Source organism: Canis aureus, chromosome 17 (assembly GCF_053574225.1).
Source record: "Canis aureus isolate CA01 chromosome 17, VMU_Caureus_v.1.0, whole genome shotgun sequence".
NCBI classification, from domain to species: domain Eukaryota; kingdom Metazoa; phylum Chordata; class Mammalia; order Carnivora; family Canidae; genus Canis; species Canis aureus.
Window position 1 is genome coordinate 55,204,905 of NC_135627.1, and position 17,611 is coordinate 55,222,515.

General features: G+C 42.0%; 1 long non-coding RNA gene across 1 annotated transcript; it reads left to right on the plus strand.

Annotated features, from left to right (window-relative positions):
- The first annotated feature begins 296 nt into the window (after nt 1-296).
- On the plus strand, nt 297-1,348 carry LOC144287570 (uncharacterized). Its single transcript, XR_013355350.1, has 2 exons — nt 297-447; nt 875-1,348. It is a non-coding gene; the product is annotated as an uncharacterized LOC144287570 (long non-coding RNA).
- Nucleotides 1,349-17,611: the final 16,263 nt, after the last annotated feature.

The window sequence follows — 17,611 nt, forward strand, 5'->3', positions numbered from 1 at the left end:
GCTACAGCTGTAAAAAAAAAAAAAAAAAAAGGTTGTCCTGAAGTAGAAGTAGAAGTAAAGAAATATGAGATGAAAGGATCTGCAATTCAAAATACTTTAAGAAATCCACAGTTCGATAGGAAGAATAAAATTGAAGTGACCTGGAAGAAGTTTCCAGTCTCTAAAGTAGGGTTTGTGTCAACTAGAATTTCTCTAGCTAAGGTGAGCCAGTTAGCAAACAAATATATCTCCCACTGAAAAGAAAAGTGTGGTTTTTAAAAAATATTTTATTTATTTATTCTTGAGAGACAGAGAGAGAGAGAGAGAGAGAGAGAGAGAGGGAGAGAGGCAGGCTCCCTGCAGTGAGCCTGATGCGAGTATCATTACTCAATCCCAGGACTCTGGGATCACAACCCTACTGGAAGACAGACGCTCAACCACTGAGCCACCCAGGCTTCCCAAGAAAAGGTATTTTTTTTAATAGTGCTTACTTTTTAAAATAGGAAATTCTCATACATCTTTTCGTTTAAGTTCAAAAGTTACAACGGAGCATATAGTAAAAGTCTCCCTCTTTCCAAACCATTCCCCAGTCACTCAATTCCTCTCTAGTTCAGAGAGATTCTGAGACAGTTCATCTCTATTGGCTAGAAATATGGGTGAGTTGTCTGGTTTATGGGTAGGGGCAATAATCCAAGAACAAATCCCAGCAGAGTGGAAAAGCTGTTAATGATGCCCCGCCTTTAAGGATTTTTCCATATATGCACAATCTATCAGCAGCAGCATTATCTTTAGGTACGAAGCACAAGTGAACACCATAGAAGTTGTCGGTGACTCAAAAACATTTTGGCAAAATGGGAAAAGATAACACAACTTACCTTCTTTTGATTTTCTACAGGATGTTTGAAGGCTCTTGACGATCAAGATCTTCCTGCAAGTGTTTGAGTTGGGTTTGGCATCTGGTTTGACCTGAATTGCCCAGGCACAGCTGGCCCTAATTATCATGAAATCACGTGTGACAAGAAAGGCCTCTCTTGGCTTTGGAATGTTCCAAACGATCGGGTGTAAGATCAAGTCATTTTCCATTAATTTTTCCTTTCTTCTGATACAATTCTAGACTCCGCCTATGAAAGAAGCTCCTCACATCCCAAACATCACTCTGGTTCCAGGTTCCAGGAACCCAAGAAATGATCAGTGACAATTTGAGTGATTGCCTGTTAATCTTCTTCCCCATGGGGTTGCGTGGAAGAGAGGGTAGCAAATGTTCATTTCAGTGCCTGGTATTTTATATGTTTTATCTCATTTAACGATAGATGCCTACCCACTTCTCATATTTCCAACTTAATAAATGTCATGAAATGGAATCGATAAAGGCTTCCAGCTGTGGTCTGTGCATCCTGATCCCAGCAATTCCAGAATCATCTGTAGCTTAAAAGGGGGGGAATGAGTGGCACCTGGATGGCTCAGTGGTTGAGCATCTGCCTTCAGCTCGGGGCATGAACCTAGAGTCCTGGGATCGAGTCCCACGTTGGGCTCCCTGCATGGAGCCTGCTTCTCCCTCTGCCTGTGTCTCCACCTCTCTCTCTCTCTCTCTCTCTGTGTGTGTCTCTCATGAATAAATAAATAAAATCCTTAAAAAAAAAGGAAGGGGGGATGAAGGGCCATATTTATTAGGTGAACATGTACCTTTATAAATGAGTACTTAAAGTTTTTCAGGAGTCACAAATATATTCAGCCATGGGTGATAAAATTCTGTAAAGTCTCCATATTACAATCTTCTGCACCACTGTCCCCAAGATAATTCGTGATAATTTAAATAATAAACGCGTGTGACTTGAGCTTCCTGGGTGTCATGACAACAAACAAATGCCAATGGAGATTTATCTCAATCAGTTCACAGATTATTGGGAGGTTACAGTCTTGCCCGCCAGTATTTTCCAAAGTACTGTCATATGCATCATACTCTTATAACTTTTTAAATGGATTTTAAAAATTGTGCCAAAACTATTTTGTATATAGTTAAGGGTCAAATAGTTCTACAATACTTGTTACAAAAAAATAAAATCGGGGCAGCCCTGGTAGCTCAGTGGTTTAGCGCCGCCTTTGGCCCAGGGCCTGACCCTGGAGTCCCGGGATCGAGTCCCATGTCGGGCTCCCTGCATGGTGCCTGCTTCTCCCTCTGCCTGAGTCTCTGCCCCTCTCTCTCTGTGTGTCTCTCATGGATAAAAATAATAAAATCTTAAAAAAAATAAAAAAATAAAATAAAATCGTACTCCACCTCTTGAAGTTAACATTTTTAGTGCTTCTAAATTATTGTTTTCATATTTAGCTTCAATTCTCTATTTTTAAAAACAAACCCTGACAGAGGTGCCTGGGTCAGTCGGTTAAGCGTGGGACTTTTGATTTCAGCTCAGGTCATAATCTCAGGGTCATGAGATCAAATTCCACATCCGGATTTACACTCAGCAGGGAGTCCGCTTGAGCTTCTCCCTCTCCCTTTAGCCCTCCCCACTCATACACACTCTCTCTCAAAATAAATAAATAAAATCTTCAAAAAAAAAACTATAATATTTCTACTTAGGCTTTTAAAAAAATTTTTAGCATTATCTATTGATTTCCTAGTATAGAGAACTGACATCTACTTTCTACTGTTTTGTGGCCAGGATCTTTCTCTTATTTTATTTACACTATTATGTGCAAACTATGTGCTATTGTAAACGCTTTAAAACAAATATTTCTAAACCCAGCGTTTTAGACTGATAATGTTTCCAGTTTTTTTTTCTCCATCCTAGTATTGTCTGGACTCTTGTTTACATAATATTTGTCTTTATATTCACTTGATTTTTATATGTTCATTCATCCTCATCAGCAATACTCATAAAATTATGGTTGGATAGAGCTATAGTCTCTAAAATGGTTATATTTTCTAAAATACACTAATAACAAAATCTGGTGTTATTAGTGTGTGGTATGCACTCCACTTAGGGAAGCATTACTTTAGTCCAAATAGAAACTAAGGCCTGGGGAGGTCACATGGGCTTGCTTTGGGTCTAGCAAATGGCAAAACTGGGACAGTGTTTGGATCTCTTGAATCCCCGACTTGTTCTTTATTACCACACCAGGTTGCCTGGGTCTCTATCTAGATGTGCTTTTTTTTTAAGATGTGCTTATTAACTGTATACCTTCCTTAAGTTATCCACCACCACTTAACAATGTTGTGCCACTATCAGATTATCCAGCCAGCCACTAAGTAATAGACCTGATTTAAGCTCATAGTTTCAAATATGACCCACGTGTAGTCCCGAATAGGGAGACACATTGATGGAAAAACCAATGAGGTCACTCAGTATTATTTTCTACTCATCTGACAAGAATGGCTAGTTATTAAGTAAGCAAGTTTTCCATCACGGTTTCCAAAAGTCTGTTCATTCTACGGGAAATAAGGAAGGGCTCCAGAGCAGTGTGTATTCTTCTCTCCACCATGTGCAATGTATGGGACCTCCAAGTCACAGGGACCTTACGTATTTTCCCCAACAGAAGGTAGTACAGTTTGTAAGTGGTAGGATCAGTTTGTAAACACCATTTTTTCCAAAGCCATCATTTAAATAGAAGTGGCCCGATGCCAGCATTACTTCAAGCATAGGAATTCTCACATAGTTTATCCTCACCAACAAATTCCACAGTACCAAATTTAGCTTGCTGAGACCAGCATGTTGCTGAAAATACTTCCTGCGCTGTTACTTGGCAATGTTTAATAAAGGAGGAGCAGATGTTGAACTACAGAGACAGGTTAAATTTTGAAATTACAAATGTCATTATAGCTAATTAAAGCCAGAATGAAAGACACAAATTTAAGAATGATAAAATTATTGAAATAGCACTTTGGAGTTTTTTTGTTTTCTGGTTGTGCTGTTGTTTTTGTTTTGTTTTGTTTTGTTTACCAAGACTTGATCTGTGTAACATATTTTGGTGCCCTACAGGGTATGTATTATACTTTTTAATGTACAACAGTCTAACTTCAAATAATATTATTCCACTTTAAAAAAAAAAATTTTATTTATTCATTTAAGAGAGAGAGTGAATGAGAGGGAAGAGAGCAAGAGCCAGGGGAGGGGCAGAGAGAGAGGAAGGAGCTGATCGGGAGCCTGATGTGGGACTTGACCCAGGATCCTGGGATCATGACCGGAGGTGAAGGCAGACGCTTAACCGACTGAGCCCCCAGGCGCCCCAATATTATTCCACTTTAAGTATAGTAAATGAATCTAACAACAGTATATTTCCATTTCTTCCTTCTTTGTGCCACTTTCATACATTTTGCTTCAACATGGGTTATGAACCTCACAATACACTGTGATTATTTTTGCTCTAGACAGTCAATCATTTAAAGAAATTATGCACGTATTTACCATTTCTGGCATTCTTTGGTCTATTTAAGTAGATCCTTTTCTCAAGTGGTTATCCTACCTACAAAACTTCTATTAATATTTCTTATAATGAAGAGCTTCTAGCAATGAATTCTCTCACCTTTGTTTGTTTGAAGTTTTCATTTCACTCTTATTTTTATATTGCTTTCACTGTCTTTCTTTTTATATTGTTTTATTTATTTATTTATTTATTTATTTATTCATTTGTTTATTTTTATTGGAGTTCAATTTGCCAACATATTGCATAACACCCAGTGCTCATCCCACCAAGTGCCCCCCTCAGTGCCCATCATTCAGTCACACCAACCCCCCACCCACCACCCCTAGTTCGTTTCCCAGAGTTAGGAGTCTTTATGTTCTGTCTCCCTTTCTAATATTTCCCACACATTTCTTCTCCCTTCCCTTCTATTCCCTTTCACTATTATTTATATTCCCCAAATGAATGAGAACATATAATGTTTGTCCTTCTCCGATTGACTTATTTCACTCAGCATAATACCCTCCAGTTCCATCCACGTCAAAGCAAATGGTGGGTATTTGTTGTTTCTAATGACTTTTATATTGTTGTGTATTGTTTTTGCTGAGCATTAAATCCAAGATTGACAGTTTTTCTTTCATTTCCTTAAAGACATTGCTCCATTGTCTTCCAGATTCCAGTTTGTAATAAGAAATCTGCTGTTATGGTCATTTTTGTTTCCAAGTATGTGATGTGTCCCTTTTCCTCTGGTTGCTTTTTAAGATTTTCTTTTTACACTGATTTTGAACAATTTGCTTATAATGTGTCTTGTTATGGTTTTCTTTTTTTTTTTTTTGTTATGGTTTTCTTAATGTTTATTCTGCTTGGTGTTTGTTGAGCTCCTTGAATCTGTCAATATATAGTTTTCATCAAAGTTAAAACATTTTTATTCATGATTCTTCAAATATTTTCTCCCCACCCCTCACATCATTTCCTTGACACTTTAATTATACAGATGTCATCCACTTGGATTATACATATACAGCCCACAAGTCACTAAGCTCTCTTAATTTTTTCAGTCTTTTTTCTCTCTATGCTTCCTTGTGGATAGTTTCTACTGCTCTGCCTTCGACCTCACTTATCTTTTTTTTCTGCAGTATCTGATCAACTATTATTCTCATCCAGTGTTTTTCATTTCAGATACTGCATTATTAATCTGTATTTGTCCCATCCATATCTTTTTTTTCTATGTCATCAGTCTGTCTTCTTATCATGTTTATGTTTTCTTCTTCTTTCTTGTACATGGGTAGCATGTTTTAAATGGCTGTTTTAATGCTCTTATCTGCTAATTCATCATTTCTGAAATTTTGGGGTCTGTTTCTATTGATCAGTTTTTCTCCTGGTTAGGAATAATATTTTCCTGCTTCATTGCATGCCTGACACTGTAATTCTATATTGTTCTTTGGTGGATTTTGTTGTATTCTTTGAAATAGTGGTGAACTTTATTATAGCACAAGGTTAAGTTGCCTAGAAGCAACTGGATCCTTTCAAGGTTTGATTTTAAGTTTTATTATGGGTGGATCCAATGCAACCTTTAGTCCAGGATGTGTTTAGTTCCAATAGTATGGTAGAACTGAATGAGAAGAGTCTCCCTCCTGCCTATAAACTATTCCCAGCCCTGTGTGAGCCCCAGGAAATATTCAGCCTGCTGCTTTGAGGGGTTTTTCCCCTACCATATACTTTCCTCTTGTGTGTAGATAGTTCAGTACTCAACTAAAGTTTTGAAGCAACCCCTCTGCAAATCTCTGGAGCTTGCTCTCTCTCGGTAGCTCCCTGTTTCTCATACCCATATCTATAAATTCTAGTGCCTTCAACATCCTTTCACCTGGATCTCTATAATTCTTCATTCCAATGAGATTATTGAGTTCTGTTTCTCCCTCTCCACTGCAATTTGGAAATTGCCCCGAGGTAGCAAGCTGGAACAATTATAGAACTCCCAGCTTCTCCTTACCTTCCACCTCTCCTCTCAAGGCCATAGTTTAATGCTGCCTGTTGTTTAATATCTGAAAACTATTGTTTCAATATTCTGTCCAATTTTCTAGTTACTGAGAGCAGGAGAGTCAATTCATTTCCTGTTATTCCATCTTGGCCATGAAATAGAAGCCTTTGTGCCCTTACAGTGAATGTCTGTGGTTAGAAAAAAGCTTTTCTTTTTCTTTCTTTCTTTCTTTCTTTCTTTCTTTCTTTCTTTCTTTCTTTCTTTTTTTTCTTCTTTCTTTCTTTCTTTCTTTCTTTCTTTCTTTCTTTCTTTCTTTCTTTCTTTCTTTCTTCTACTACCACTAGTGATTCTATAGTTCCTTACCAAGTTTGAAGGTTGGTTTTGTTTTTTTTTTAAAGGTATTACTCATTTTTTTGAGAGAGAGAGTGGGAGAGAGAGAATACAAGCAGAGGGTGGGGATGGGCAGAGGGAGAGGGAGAAACAGGGTCCCCATGGAGCAAGGAGCCTGATGTGGGGCTCAATCACAAAACTCTGCAATCATGACCTGAGCCAAAGTCAGATGCTTAACGGACTAAGTGACCCAAGTACCCCTTTGTAGGTGTTTCACGCTAATTACTCATGCTGGAAACTTCACTTTGGTTACATTAGCAGCAGGCTCCTATTCCTTTCCCAACACCTTCCAGATCTGTAAAAGAAGGTAGAGTCAGACCCTTGGCTTCCCAGGTTGAGTCTCACCAATTTACTCACATATACTTTATGTAGTGACCACTGTTTTCATGTTTAGATCACCACAAATCATGATTGTGTGGAGCCAAGGAACTAACTATAGCTGTTGGAAATGATATATAATCAAAGTTGTGAGAGGCCAAAATTCTTTCAAGTGCCCTTCTTTTTTTCTCCTTCCCTGTCCTGGAGCCCCTACTTCTTAACTTTAGGCATTCAGTGGCATTCAGTTAGTTCCCTGATTCTCCAGAATCCCTTCTAGAGGCTTCACATACAAATACATCCAGTTTCAAAATCATATTTTCTTCTTTTTTATAAACCAATCAAACTCCAGTGATCTCGTAGGCTTAACCCATTTGCCATAAGAGGCTTGAAGGCAGAAACTAAAGTTATTTTTGGTGTTTCATCAGCCTCTAGAAAATCATCTGATGATGGAAGGAGACTCCCTTTCTATGCTCTGCAGCTGTGAAGCTAATAAAAAGTTGGGGACTTGGTGGCCATCCCTGCTACCAGGTAGGGAGAATGAGAATGAAGGCCACAGGGGAGATGTGGAGAAAAAAGAGAGCACAAAATACTGTCATGGGGACATGATCTGGGTTCCTGGATTCAGCTGCCTAGATTCACCCTTAGACTTCCCAAGGCCTGTAATTTCCCATCTTTACCTAAATTAGTTTGAATTGGGTTTTTGGCATCAATGACTTGAGGTAATCTTTTACAGCAAACACCAAGATGGGATTGAAGTATAGGGAAATGGTGAGGCACACATGCCAAGACAATAGGTGTCTTACAACACCTGCTGCTGCCCCATCTGAGGCAGCTGAGTCTCAGGAGGTAGGAATCAGGCAAAATCCAGAGTCCACCTGGAACACTGGAGGACCAGGGCTGGACAACTGCAACCTGCAGGGTCTTGCCATTTTCAAGTGCTGCCAAATGTCCCTCAGTAGGGGTGGGGAAATGGGTAGAGGCACTCCGTGCTGGCTTGAACAGAGACCAGAGACCAGAAATTCCCTTTCTGTGCCCCAAAGCGCGCTGTGGACAAGTCAGAGCGGTGGTTTCACATTTCACAGTGTTTCTATTCCCCAAGTCCTCATGGAAGTTTCCCTCTGTTCCACCAGTCTGTCAGGTCAAGCCCTGGTGACTACAGACAAGCATGTCTGGGGGTGGCTAGGAGAGAGGAGCACCCTACAGCCTCAGTGCTGATGGACTAGTTAGAAAAAGCATTGCTGCCTTTATTTCCCCTGGTTGGCTTTGGCCTCCGTCTCCCGGTTGTCGTTTGGCAGAGTGTGGAATGCTGATGAAGTACCTCCTGGACCTCTTCCAGAAGAGTCTCTGATCCAGGCATTTAGGTGAGAGCTGGAGGACACTTGAGTGGGCCATGCAGTGGGGCCAAGTGTCTCCTGGGTCAGGAGACCAAGTCTCAGCTGTGCCACTGATGGACCCTGAGGAAGGTCCCAATGAACCTAAGACAAATAATAACTCTTCCTTTTGTAAAACACCCAGGATGTTCAAAATAGCACTGGGTTATATTGCCTTGAATAAGCATAATATGTTTTGCAGTATCAACTCCATTTCCTGGTTGCTAAGATGAATTTGGCAGGAACCACATCCCTGACAGACAAATCATGGCAAAAATGTGTCTAAAAAGTAGAACTTTTAAAAAATGACTATTGTGGGGAGACCAGTGATAATGAACATTTTTGTGGGTAATCACTATGTGGTAGGTACTTTCAGAGACCACTTCTCTGTTTCTGCAAAGATGTTATTCCCATTTTACAGATAAAGAAAATGAGGCTCTAAGAGGCTAAATAACTACAAAACTAGAAGTAGGAAGAATCTTTCCTCACCATCACCATGCCTCTTGCTGCCCCCAGGAGCTAATGAGTACCCCATGCTGTCCACTCGCACATGCAGACGAGAGGGAGGCAGATGGGCCCTCTTTCCTAAGGAAACTTGCCTTCCTGCTCTTATTTTCTGTCTAAAAAATCCTGAGGAATTAGCCTCTCTCTCCATATTAGTTTGTGGTTTCTGGGACTGCTTCTCCAAAAGAAAACCAGCAGCAGCTACCAGAAGAGCACACTCAGGCTAGTGTGATAAGCTGGCTACTAGTCACTTTTCTTCCACTGTCACAAGGTCCTTTAATCTCCAACGATGTTTACCTAATTTCCTTACTGTGATAAAATATACATTACAAAATATTTACCCTTTTAACTATTTTCAAGTGTACAGTCGGTGCATGAAGTACCTTCACCTTGTTGTAACACCATCCCCACCACCGGTTCACAGAACCCTCTTCTTCCAGAACAGAAACTCTGTACCCAGCAAACAGTAACTTTTGAACAACCTTAAGAGATAGAAAACCTTCCTCATGTGGAACCCAGTTTGGTCTCCTTCTAACTGGTGTTCACAGGTCCGAGTTCAGTTCCTCAAAACATTACATGAAATAAGCCAAATCCCTTCCCCCATGTCAGTCCTCTACTTATTTTAGGATGATTCCAGGTTGCCCTAGGACTTTCCCTTTTTGACCTTTGAAATCAGAGCCGAGGATGACATGTGTGCCCAAAGAGCTGCTTCTGAGGGGAGATACCTTCCATCTATCCATTTCCTGCCTCTAGGACACTGGGGATCCTAATGCCATTCACTCCATACCGATGGCCCCCTGCCTGGAAAACTGGCCAAGACAGTGGCTCATCTTCCCAGTCTTCTGGGGGCAGTACTGTCCACCGTACTCACCCCCCAGCCCCGCAGAGCCACCAGGTGCCAGCCCCTCCTGAGGAGAGCAGAGCTCCAGCCTCCACCTTCAGACCAGGGTTAACAGAGCTGAGGAACAGCACGTGGGTTATTGGCCCCACGATATGCTTGTGAGAGATTTTCTAAACACATATTCCTGCTTTAGCCAATTATCTCCAAGAACACAGTAAGGATGGATGCCAGAATGAGAAACTAAATTGGTTACTCCTAAGATGGCCAATGCCGATGGCTTTGCTCTGGGTGGAAAGAGGAGATTTCACCACATGCTTCTCCCTAGAGATGGAGGGGGCCGATCAGGTTTCTTCTCACTCCTGCCCCACCCGGAGGAATGGACTCAGTGACACTGCAGGCCTTTTTCTTCCCTGATATCTTTGAGTCAAGGCGCCGTGTTGACCAAGTAGGTCAGATAAAGGACTGCAAAAGCATTGTCTGTATTGCCCGGGGAGGATGTAGCCAACATTCCTAGGTGTGTTTGCAAATATGGCTGAGAGAGTAGGTGCAAAGTGAGTGGTGTTGGCAAAGCGCACCCATGGGGGAGACCAGGAGTTCTCTCCTACTGTGGGTCCTTCCAACACAGAGGTACCCTCCTTCACCCTCAATCACAGAGGGTGAATTCCACACTCCAGACTCCACACAAGTAGGTTCCAAGATAGGACTCTGTTCCTTACAGTAGAGTTCTGCTTTTCCAGAACTTAGTAATCCATCAATTGGCAAACTTCCCTGGTACGTATTTTTAAGATGCTATTTATCACTTGCTCATTATTCACTTTGAAAATCATGGAAACTTACATTTGATGAATACCAGTGAAGTCACTACATCAAGGACCTATATACAGAAGTCATGTAACAAAATAGGTTCAAAGAAAATAACTATTCTATCAGAAGATTGAAGCTAATGAATTAATGAAATTAAATAGGAAGTTGAGCTCTGAGGTTCCTGGCAAAAAAAACTAGGAAAGAAAAAAAAAAGTTAGGCTGCATATGTCCTATTATTTAATGAAAGAGAGCATACTGATCCATCAGGAGATGTTGCCTTGATAATTTCAAGTAAAAATTATTTATAAAAACTTAAGGATGACTTTTTAGGGATTCATCTACTATGTATGTAAGACCGATCTGCATGCGTAAGTGTGTCTGTGGGTAGGTATAGATGTATATATCTATCATCTACAGTTTCTTTGTGTGTGAATTTAAGAGATTTTAAAAAAAATCTATCAGGCATCTTAGCAAGAACTCATCTGTTTCAGTTTATAGGAACGGCTGCCTCTCAAGGGAAGAATCTGGTGGGGAGGATGAAGATAGAGGTAAACCTAGATCCCTGGAACATCTGCACACTTACTCTACTCTGCTAGGTAGCTGATCTGATCCTACACAAGCTTATTGTTTCATAATTTGGGACCTTTGGCCACTAGTTGGGGGAAAGGGACTCGATCAGTCTTGCTGTGCCAAGCCCAGGATCCAGGTATATGAGGAAAGCTCTTTGGCACCCAGGTGCCCTGAAAGCAGAGCATTTCTGTCTAAACCCGCCCTGTGGGCCAAGTCTGGCATATGACTGGGCGCCTGCTCAGCTCCCATTTGGCATTCCAGTTCTCTGCTGGCCCTGGAACCCGGCCCCAAACCACAGCTGCCTGGCTTGGGGCCTGACAATCTGCCCACGCCTTGCCAGAACACTCCTTTCTCTCTGGAGGGCCAGGACTTGTCATTGCTCCCTCCCCCCAGCTGCTGTGAGGGGTCCTGCTTCCACCACGATGGCCCATACAGGCCCTGCCTCCATTGAGGGCGCTTGCCTGTTGTGGATGTTTCTCTGCCCGGCGATGCCAACCACCCCATGCTTCCAGCTTTCTGATTAAACACCGTAGACTCAAGTTCACCAAACCCTGGGTAGTCATGATGTAGATTCTAGGCTGGGCTCCTTAGAAACCAGCTCGGACCAATCCTGGTTCCTCCCTTCTCCCCACAGACCCGCTGTCTGAAAGAGTTATGAAAGCAGATGGAGGTCTCACCACTCCTAGAGGGCTGCCCTCGTGAAGGGTGTGTCCAGGCCCCCAACGTCAGGGGGCTGTTTGTGGGACAGGGACTATGGAGAGGGCTGTTCCTCAACCCCACAAGCAAAATCAGGAAGGATTATTCAGAAAGATCCAAAGTTAGCACATTGGAGTGAACAAGGTTTGCTGGCTTCACCTGGCCTTGCTGTTAGACAGAGACTGGGACTATATGACCCATGGCCGTCGCCTTAGAGGGGAATACAAAGAATAGATCCCTTCTATGTCCCCTTTAAGGTGAGGAGAGCCACTGAGAGCTAAACTAGGTCCTGACCCCTAGGGCTTGCTGTGAGAGGTCAGCGGTTTGCGTTGATCCTAAAATAAACCAAGGTTGGGGGCAGGGGCAACAGTGGAGCTGAAAGAGCCAACTGTGTCCTGCAGGAGAGTTTCCAGGTGCCCCCAGCCAGGAGGATTTGTGATCCTTGGGAATCCCATTGGGAAACCCTGCCAAGCCCGGGCTGTGGAGTGTGTGCTGCCCAGGGCCGAGGGGTCCCAGAGAGTACCGACCACCGAGAAGGCCACCCAATGACGGCCACGTGTAGTCCCACCTGCTGGAGGGAAAGAGATGTTTGTAAGCGATCAAACCATTTCTACAGTGCCCAGTCCATGGTGGGCAATCAATAAACTTCCATGCGTCTTCTCCCCACCAGAGAGCTCTCAGCTGAGGTAGAGGGAGGGACATACCCCCTGGGTTTGGCAAGTTGCATGTGTGGCAGACCAGGGCCCCTTTGGGTGAAGTGGAAACATGCCTCTCCACATCCCTTGCTGAGGCCAGGCCTCTGGGGAGAAGCCATCACCACATGGAAAGAATGGTTTTCTCTGGGTTGACTCTGCCTTCCAGGAAAATATTCCTGTGGTGAGTGAGGGCCTGGAATTGCATGGTGGCCCGGTGGGGGCTGAGGCAAAGCGTATCCATAAAACAGTGATGGGTCACTGCAGTTTTGCTCTTCAGAGCACCTAACCCATGTGAGCTGGGCTCCCCCCACCCCCCCCACTTTTTTTGTAACTCGAGACGCAAGTACGTAGGTATTTATGCTCTTGTAATGATTGAAAAGTAGATAAAATTCACAAATAGTGAGCCACAAGCCTTAAGTGACCTTCAAATAAAGTAGTAACAAGAAACAATTACATAAAGCAGTACATCTGATTTTAGATGTACCAGAGAGCTAAACAAAGAAAGAAAATCCATTATTTAGGCCAAATAAGACAGGGAACGATTCTGGACAATTTCATTATTTTCTTAAAGGAGAAGCGGCGCACTGAAGTCATCACCTGCAGTTCCGCTTGGAGTGCTGAAGATGAGAAGATGCTCACACCAACCTCTCCCATCCCCTCTTCCCTGTGGCTGCGAAACCACACGCTCTGAGCCTGCTGTGGGCTGGGGCTTCTGTTCTGGAGGAGCCGGTGTGTGGCGGCGCTTCTGTGGCTGGAGGCCTGCTGCTGGGAAGTCACAGAGCCAGGCCTGGGACATGGGGACAGTGATCGCAGAAGAGGCTCAGGGCAGGACAGGAGCGAAAGGACAAAGTAATCATTCAACAGCAAAAATAGCTTCAAAGTCAAGTTTGCTAATGCTACTCAGATTTGGAAAGATGACTGCACAAATAATAGTTTTTTTTTTTTTAAGATTTTGTTTATTTATTCATGAGAGACACTCAGAGAGAGGCAGAGACACAGGCCTGGAGAAGCAGGCTCCACGCAGGGAGCCTGATCTGATGTGGGATTCGATCCCAGAACCCCAGGATCACACCCTGAGCTGAAGGCAGACGCTCAACCACTGAGCCACTCAGGATCCCCTCAAATAATAGTTTAAAAAGATGCTGGCAACAGGGTAGCTCAGTCAGTTAAGCATCTGATTCTTGATTTCGGATCAGGTCACCATCTCAGGGTTGTGAGATGGAGCCCCGAGTCAGACTCCACACTCAGCACGGAGTCTGCCTGAGATTCTCCCTCTACCTCTTCTACTCTCTTTTTTCTCTCTCTGTCTTAAATAAATAAATAAATAAATAAATAAATAAATAAATAAATAAATATTTTAAAAAATACTTTAAAAAATCTATATCCATTTTTTTTTTTTGGATATAGATTTCTACATCAAAGCATTTCTACAGTGCCTAGTTCATGGTGGGCAATCAATAAACTTGATTTAGGTTCAGGTCGCGATCTCAGGGTTGTGAGATGGAGCCCAGAGTCAGGCTCCACACTCAGTACATGAATCACCGCTGGTGCATGAACTTGGAGAACAGCTGCCCCCCATGTTGCCTGTGCATGGGAATTGGGAAAAGAAGCAAAGACCATGGCAGTTCTGGTTTTCAGAGTGAGCTTCACAAGCCCCTTTCCTTATAGCCTCCAGGGTGCTACAGAGCTCTGGGCCCCCCTTCCAGAAGCTGGGTCAGAACCTCCAAAGGTGGGGGGCCCAGGAATATGTATTCCTAAGCTTGTAAGTACGGTAATTTCGAAAGCCATTAACCCAAGGGGTAATAGACCAAATTGTTAACATGTATCTCCCCCTTAATCTTGCAATTGGGCACTGGAAAAGCACATTGGATTTGGAATCAAAATGCTTGGGTTAAAATTATGCTGCTTAGCCTGGAGCAATTCACTTAATTTCGTATGGCTCCAGTTTTTCTCATTTGCAAAATGGAAACTCTACCCAGGGTTGTAAACATTAATTGACAAAGAATGTAAAGGCATTTGCAGTGGAAACCCCATAGGAGTATATAAATGTTTATGATTATCATTATTCATTGTCATGGTATCAGAAGTCCCCACCCGCAGTGCCAGCACCCGGGTCTGGGCCTACCGCATCTGCCCGGGGGGCTGCCGTAATAGCCACTCTGAAAGCCACTCTTGCATCCCTCCCTCCTGGTTCATATTCTACAGATTATGCATCTCTTTTGCTTAAAAGTCTTCAAAAGCTTCCTGTTGCCCTTAGAATCCAGTCTAACGTCCTTAACAAAAGTAGCTCTTACCCTTACCAAGACCCGACTGACTGAGAGAAAGTAGTTGAAAAGGCACAAGATCCAAAGTATCAGTGGCTGCAGAAAATCCATCCAGGCTCAATGTTAGGATGTGGGAGCCTCAAGATGCTGAGGCCCAGTACAGAGGATGGGGCCCCTGGCTACAGCACAAGCCTGAGTCAGAGGTAGGGCAGGATTAAAGACAGAGCCGTGATATCACGGGCATGCCAAAGGCAGGCCCTATTAAAAAAAAGGACAAAGACACAATATTAAAAACACAGCCATTGGACAGGGTGGGCCTAACTCTGTGATTCTAACTCATCATGTTCTGTAACCTGATTAGGTATGACGTAGGGGGTTAGAAGTGGTTCGGTTTTTTTTAATGCCAAGCTACTTGCTGATAGGCATGTTCGTTGATGGAAGCATCTTCAATTTTTTTGAAATAACTTTTTATTTCATGATAGTTTTACAGTTACAGAAAAGTTACAAAGATAGCGCCAAGGGTTCTGGTACCCCCCTCAGAGAATCTCCCCTAATGGTATTATTCCTACAGAAACTGTGCTACAATGATCAAAAGTAAGATGTCAGCATTGGCACGACCCTGTTAACTCAGCTCCAGGTTTGGTTCGGGTTTCCTTGCGTTTTCTACTAATGTCCTTTCTCTGCTCTGGGATCTAATTCAGGATCCCACATTGCTTTTCATCCTCCTAGCTACATAGCCTCCTCTGAGCTGTGACTGTTTCTCAGCTATGCCTTGTCTTTGATGACCTGAACGGTGGAGGAATGCTGGCCAGATGTTCGGTAGAAAGCCTCTTGGTTAGGATTTGTCTGGTGTTTTCTCAAGATTAGACTGGGCCCAAGTTTCTTTTTTTTTTTTTTAATTTTTATTTATTTATGATAGGCACACAGTGAGAGAGAGAGAGGCAGAGACACAGGCAGAGGGAGAAGCAGGCTCCATGCACCGGGAGCCCGACGTGGGACGCGATCCCGGATCTCCAGGATCGCGCCCTGGGCCAAAGGCAGGCGCTAAACCGCTGCGCCACCCAGGGATCCCTGGGCCCAAGTTTCTTAGTGTGGGAAACCACAGATACCGAGTGCCCATTTTCATCACATCATATCAAGGGCACATGCTGTCAACATGACTTACTGCTGTTACATTGATGGCCATCACCTTGCCAAGGTGATGCTCGTCACTGTAAAGTCCCTGATCTCCCCTTTGCGTGCTGCACCCACAAAACACAGCTCTCCGTGTTCAAAGTGCGGGGGTGGTTTCTTTTATTTTGACTGGGGGTGATTAAGCTCCACCTCCTGGAAGTTGGGTAGGCTCTCTGAAAATGAGTTGGAGTTCTTCTGTAAGGAAGAGCTGTCTCTGCCCCCATCCCTCATTTATTTATTTCTTTAGTTATTCACATTACATTTATATCATTTATTACTATTATTATTTATATCATGTTAGGAGCTAATGGATATTTATTTTATACTTTGCGTTACAATCCAATACCATGTCTTGTGCAGCTCAGACTATTCCGGATTTGGCCATTGGTTGGTCCCTGTATCCTTTTGACATGTCGCTTTTTTTTTTTTTTTTTTCTTTTTGAGCTTTTTCTTATTCTCTGGCACTACAAGATGTTCCAGGATCATCTTAAATTTCCCTTACCCTAACCCTGGAGTTAACCTTTTTTTTTTTTAAGGAGCGCAGGTTCCTTTTATTGGAGAATGGGATTAGAAACCAAGATCTGGGTGCTACATGTAAATTAAAATTCAAAAACATTTTCAGTGTTTATTTTTAATTATAAAATTAATACGAACCATTGGTAAAGTTTTCAAATAACACAGAAATAGATCAAGTAGGACATGGAAAAGTGCCACCTATTTTTTCCCCCAATCTACTTTGCAAAACTATACTATAGTATGTATTTCTGCTTTTTAGAAATTAGTATAGCTTTATAGTGCAACATTTGAAAACTACAAAAACATATATATTAATTAGATTTTAGAATATTTGGAATGGTTTATACAAAAAACTATGTACTTCGCCCACAATGAGAGATTAGATAAAAATATTGCAGTTCATACATAAAACGTAACACTAGAAGCCTGATAATAACTATGTAAAAGAAAAAACACTTAATGACATGAGCAGTTACTAAACTATGCATAGTATTATACCTCCTTTTTTGTAAAAAAAAAAAACTCCATATATTTGCATAAAAAAAGATTAACGAGGATATATATATAAAAATATCATAGTGATTAACTCTTAATGTAATTAAGAGTGCTGTAATCAGAGGTGATTTTACCTTTCTTCCTTTTCTTTATATGCATTTTCCAAATGGTCTAAAGTTGGCACACATTACTTTTGAATTAAGGAAACAAAGTAATACAGTCGTCACTTTGCATAGTATCATGTTAACTAAAACTACCTATTGGAATTGGGACCTTGATTTGCACAGTCTGTGATAACTGGTTATTATTAAAAAGAAAACTTTGGACTTAAATAATACGCAGTATGAAAAAAACACTAGCACCTGGAATGAAAATCAAGGTAACATATTCACTCATTCACTCAGCAAATATTTTAGTGAACAATTACTAAATGCCAGGCTCTATTATAGGTGTCAGGGATACCACAGGGTATAGACCCAAAGATGTTCTCCAATTAATTATTTATGAAAGCGAAACATTGAAAACAATTTAAATGTCAAAACTACATAAGAAAATTACATTATAGCCATAGACAGAGTAATATGTGGCCATTAAAAATCATGTTCTAGATCAGAGTTGTT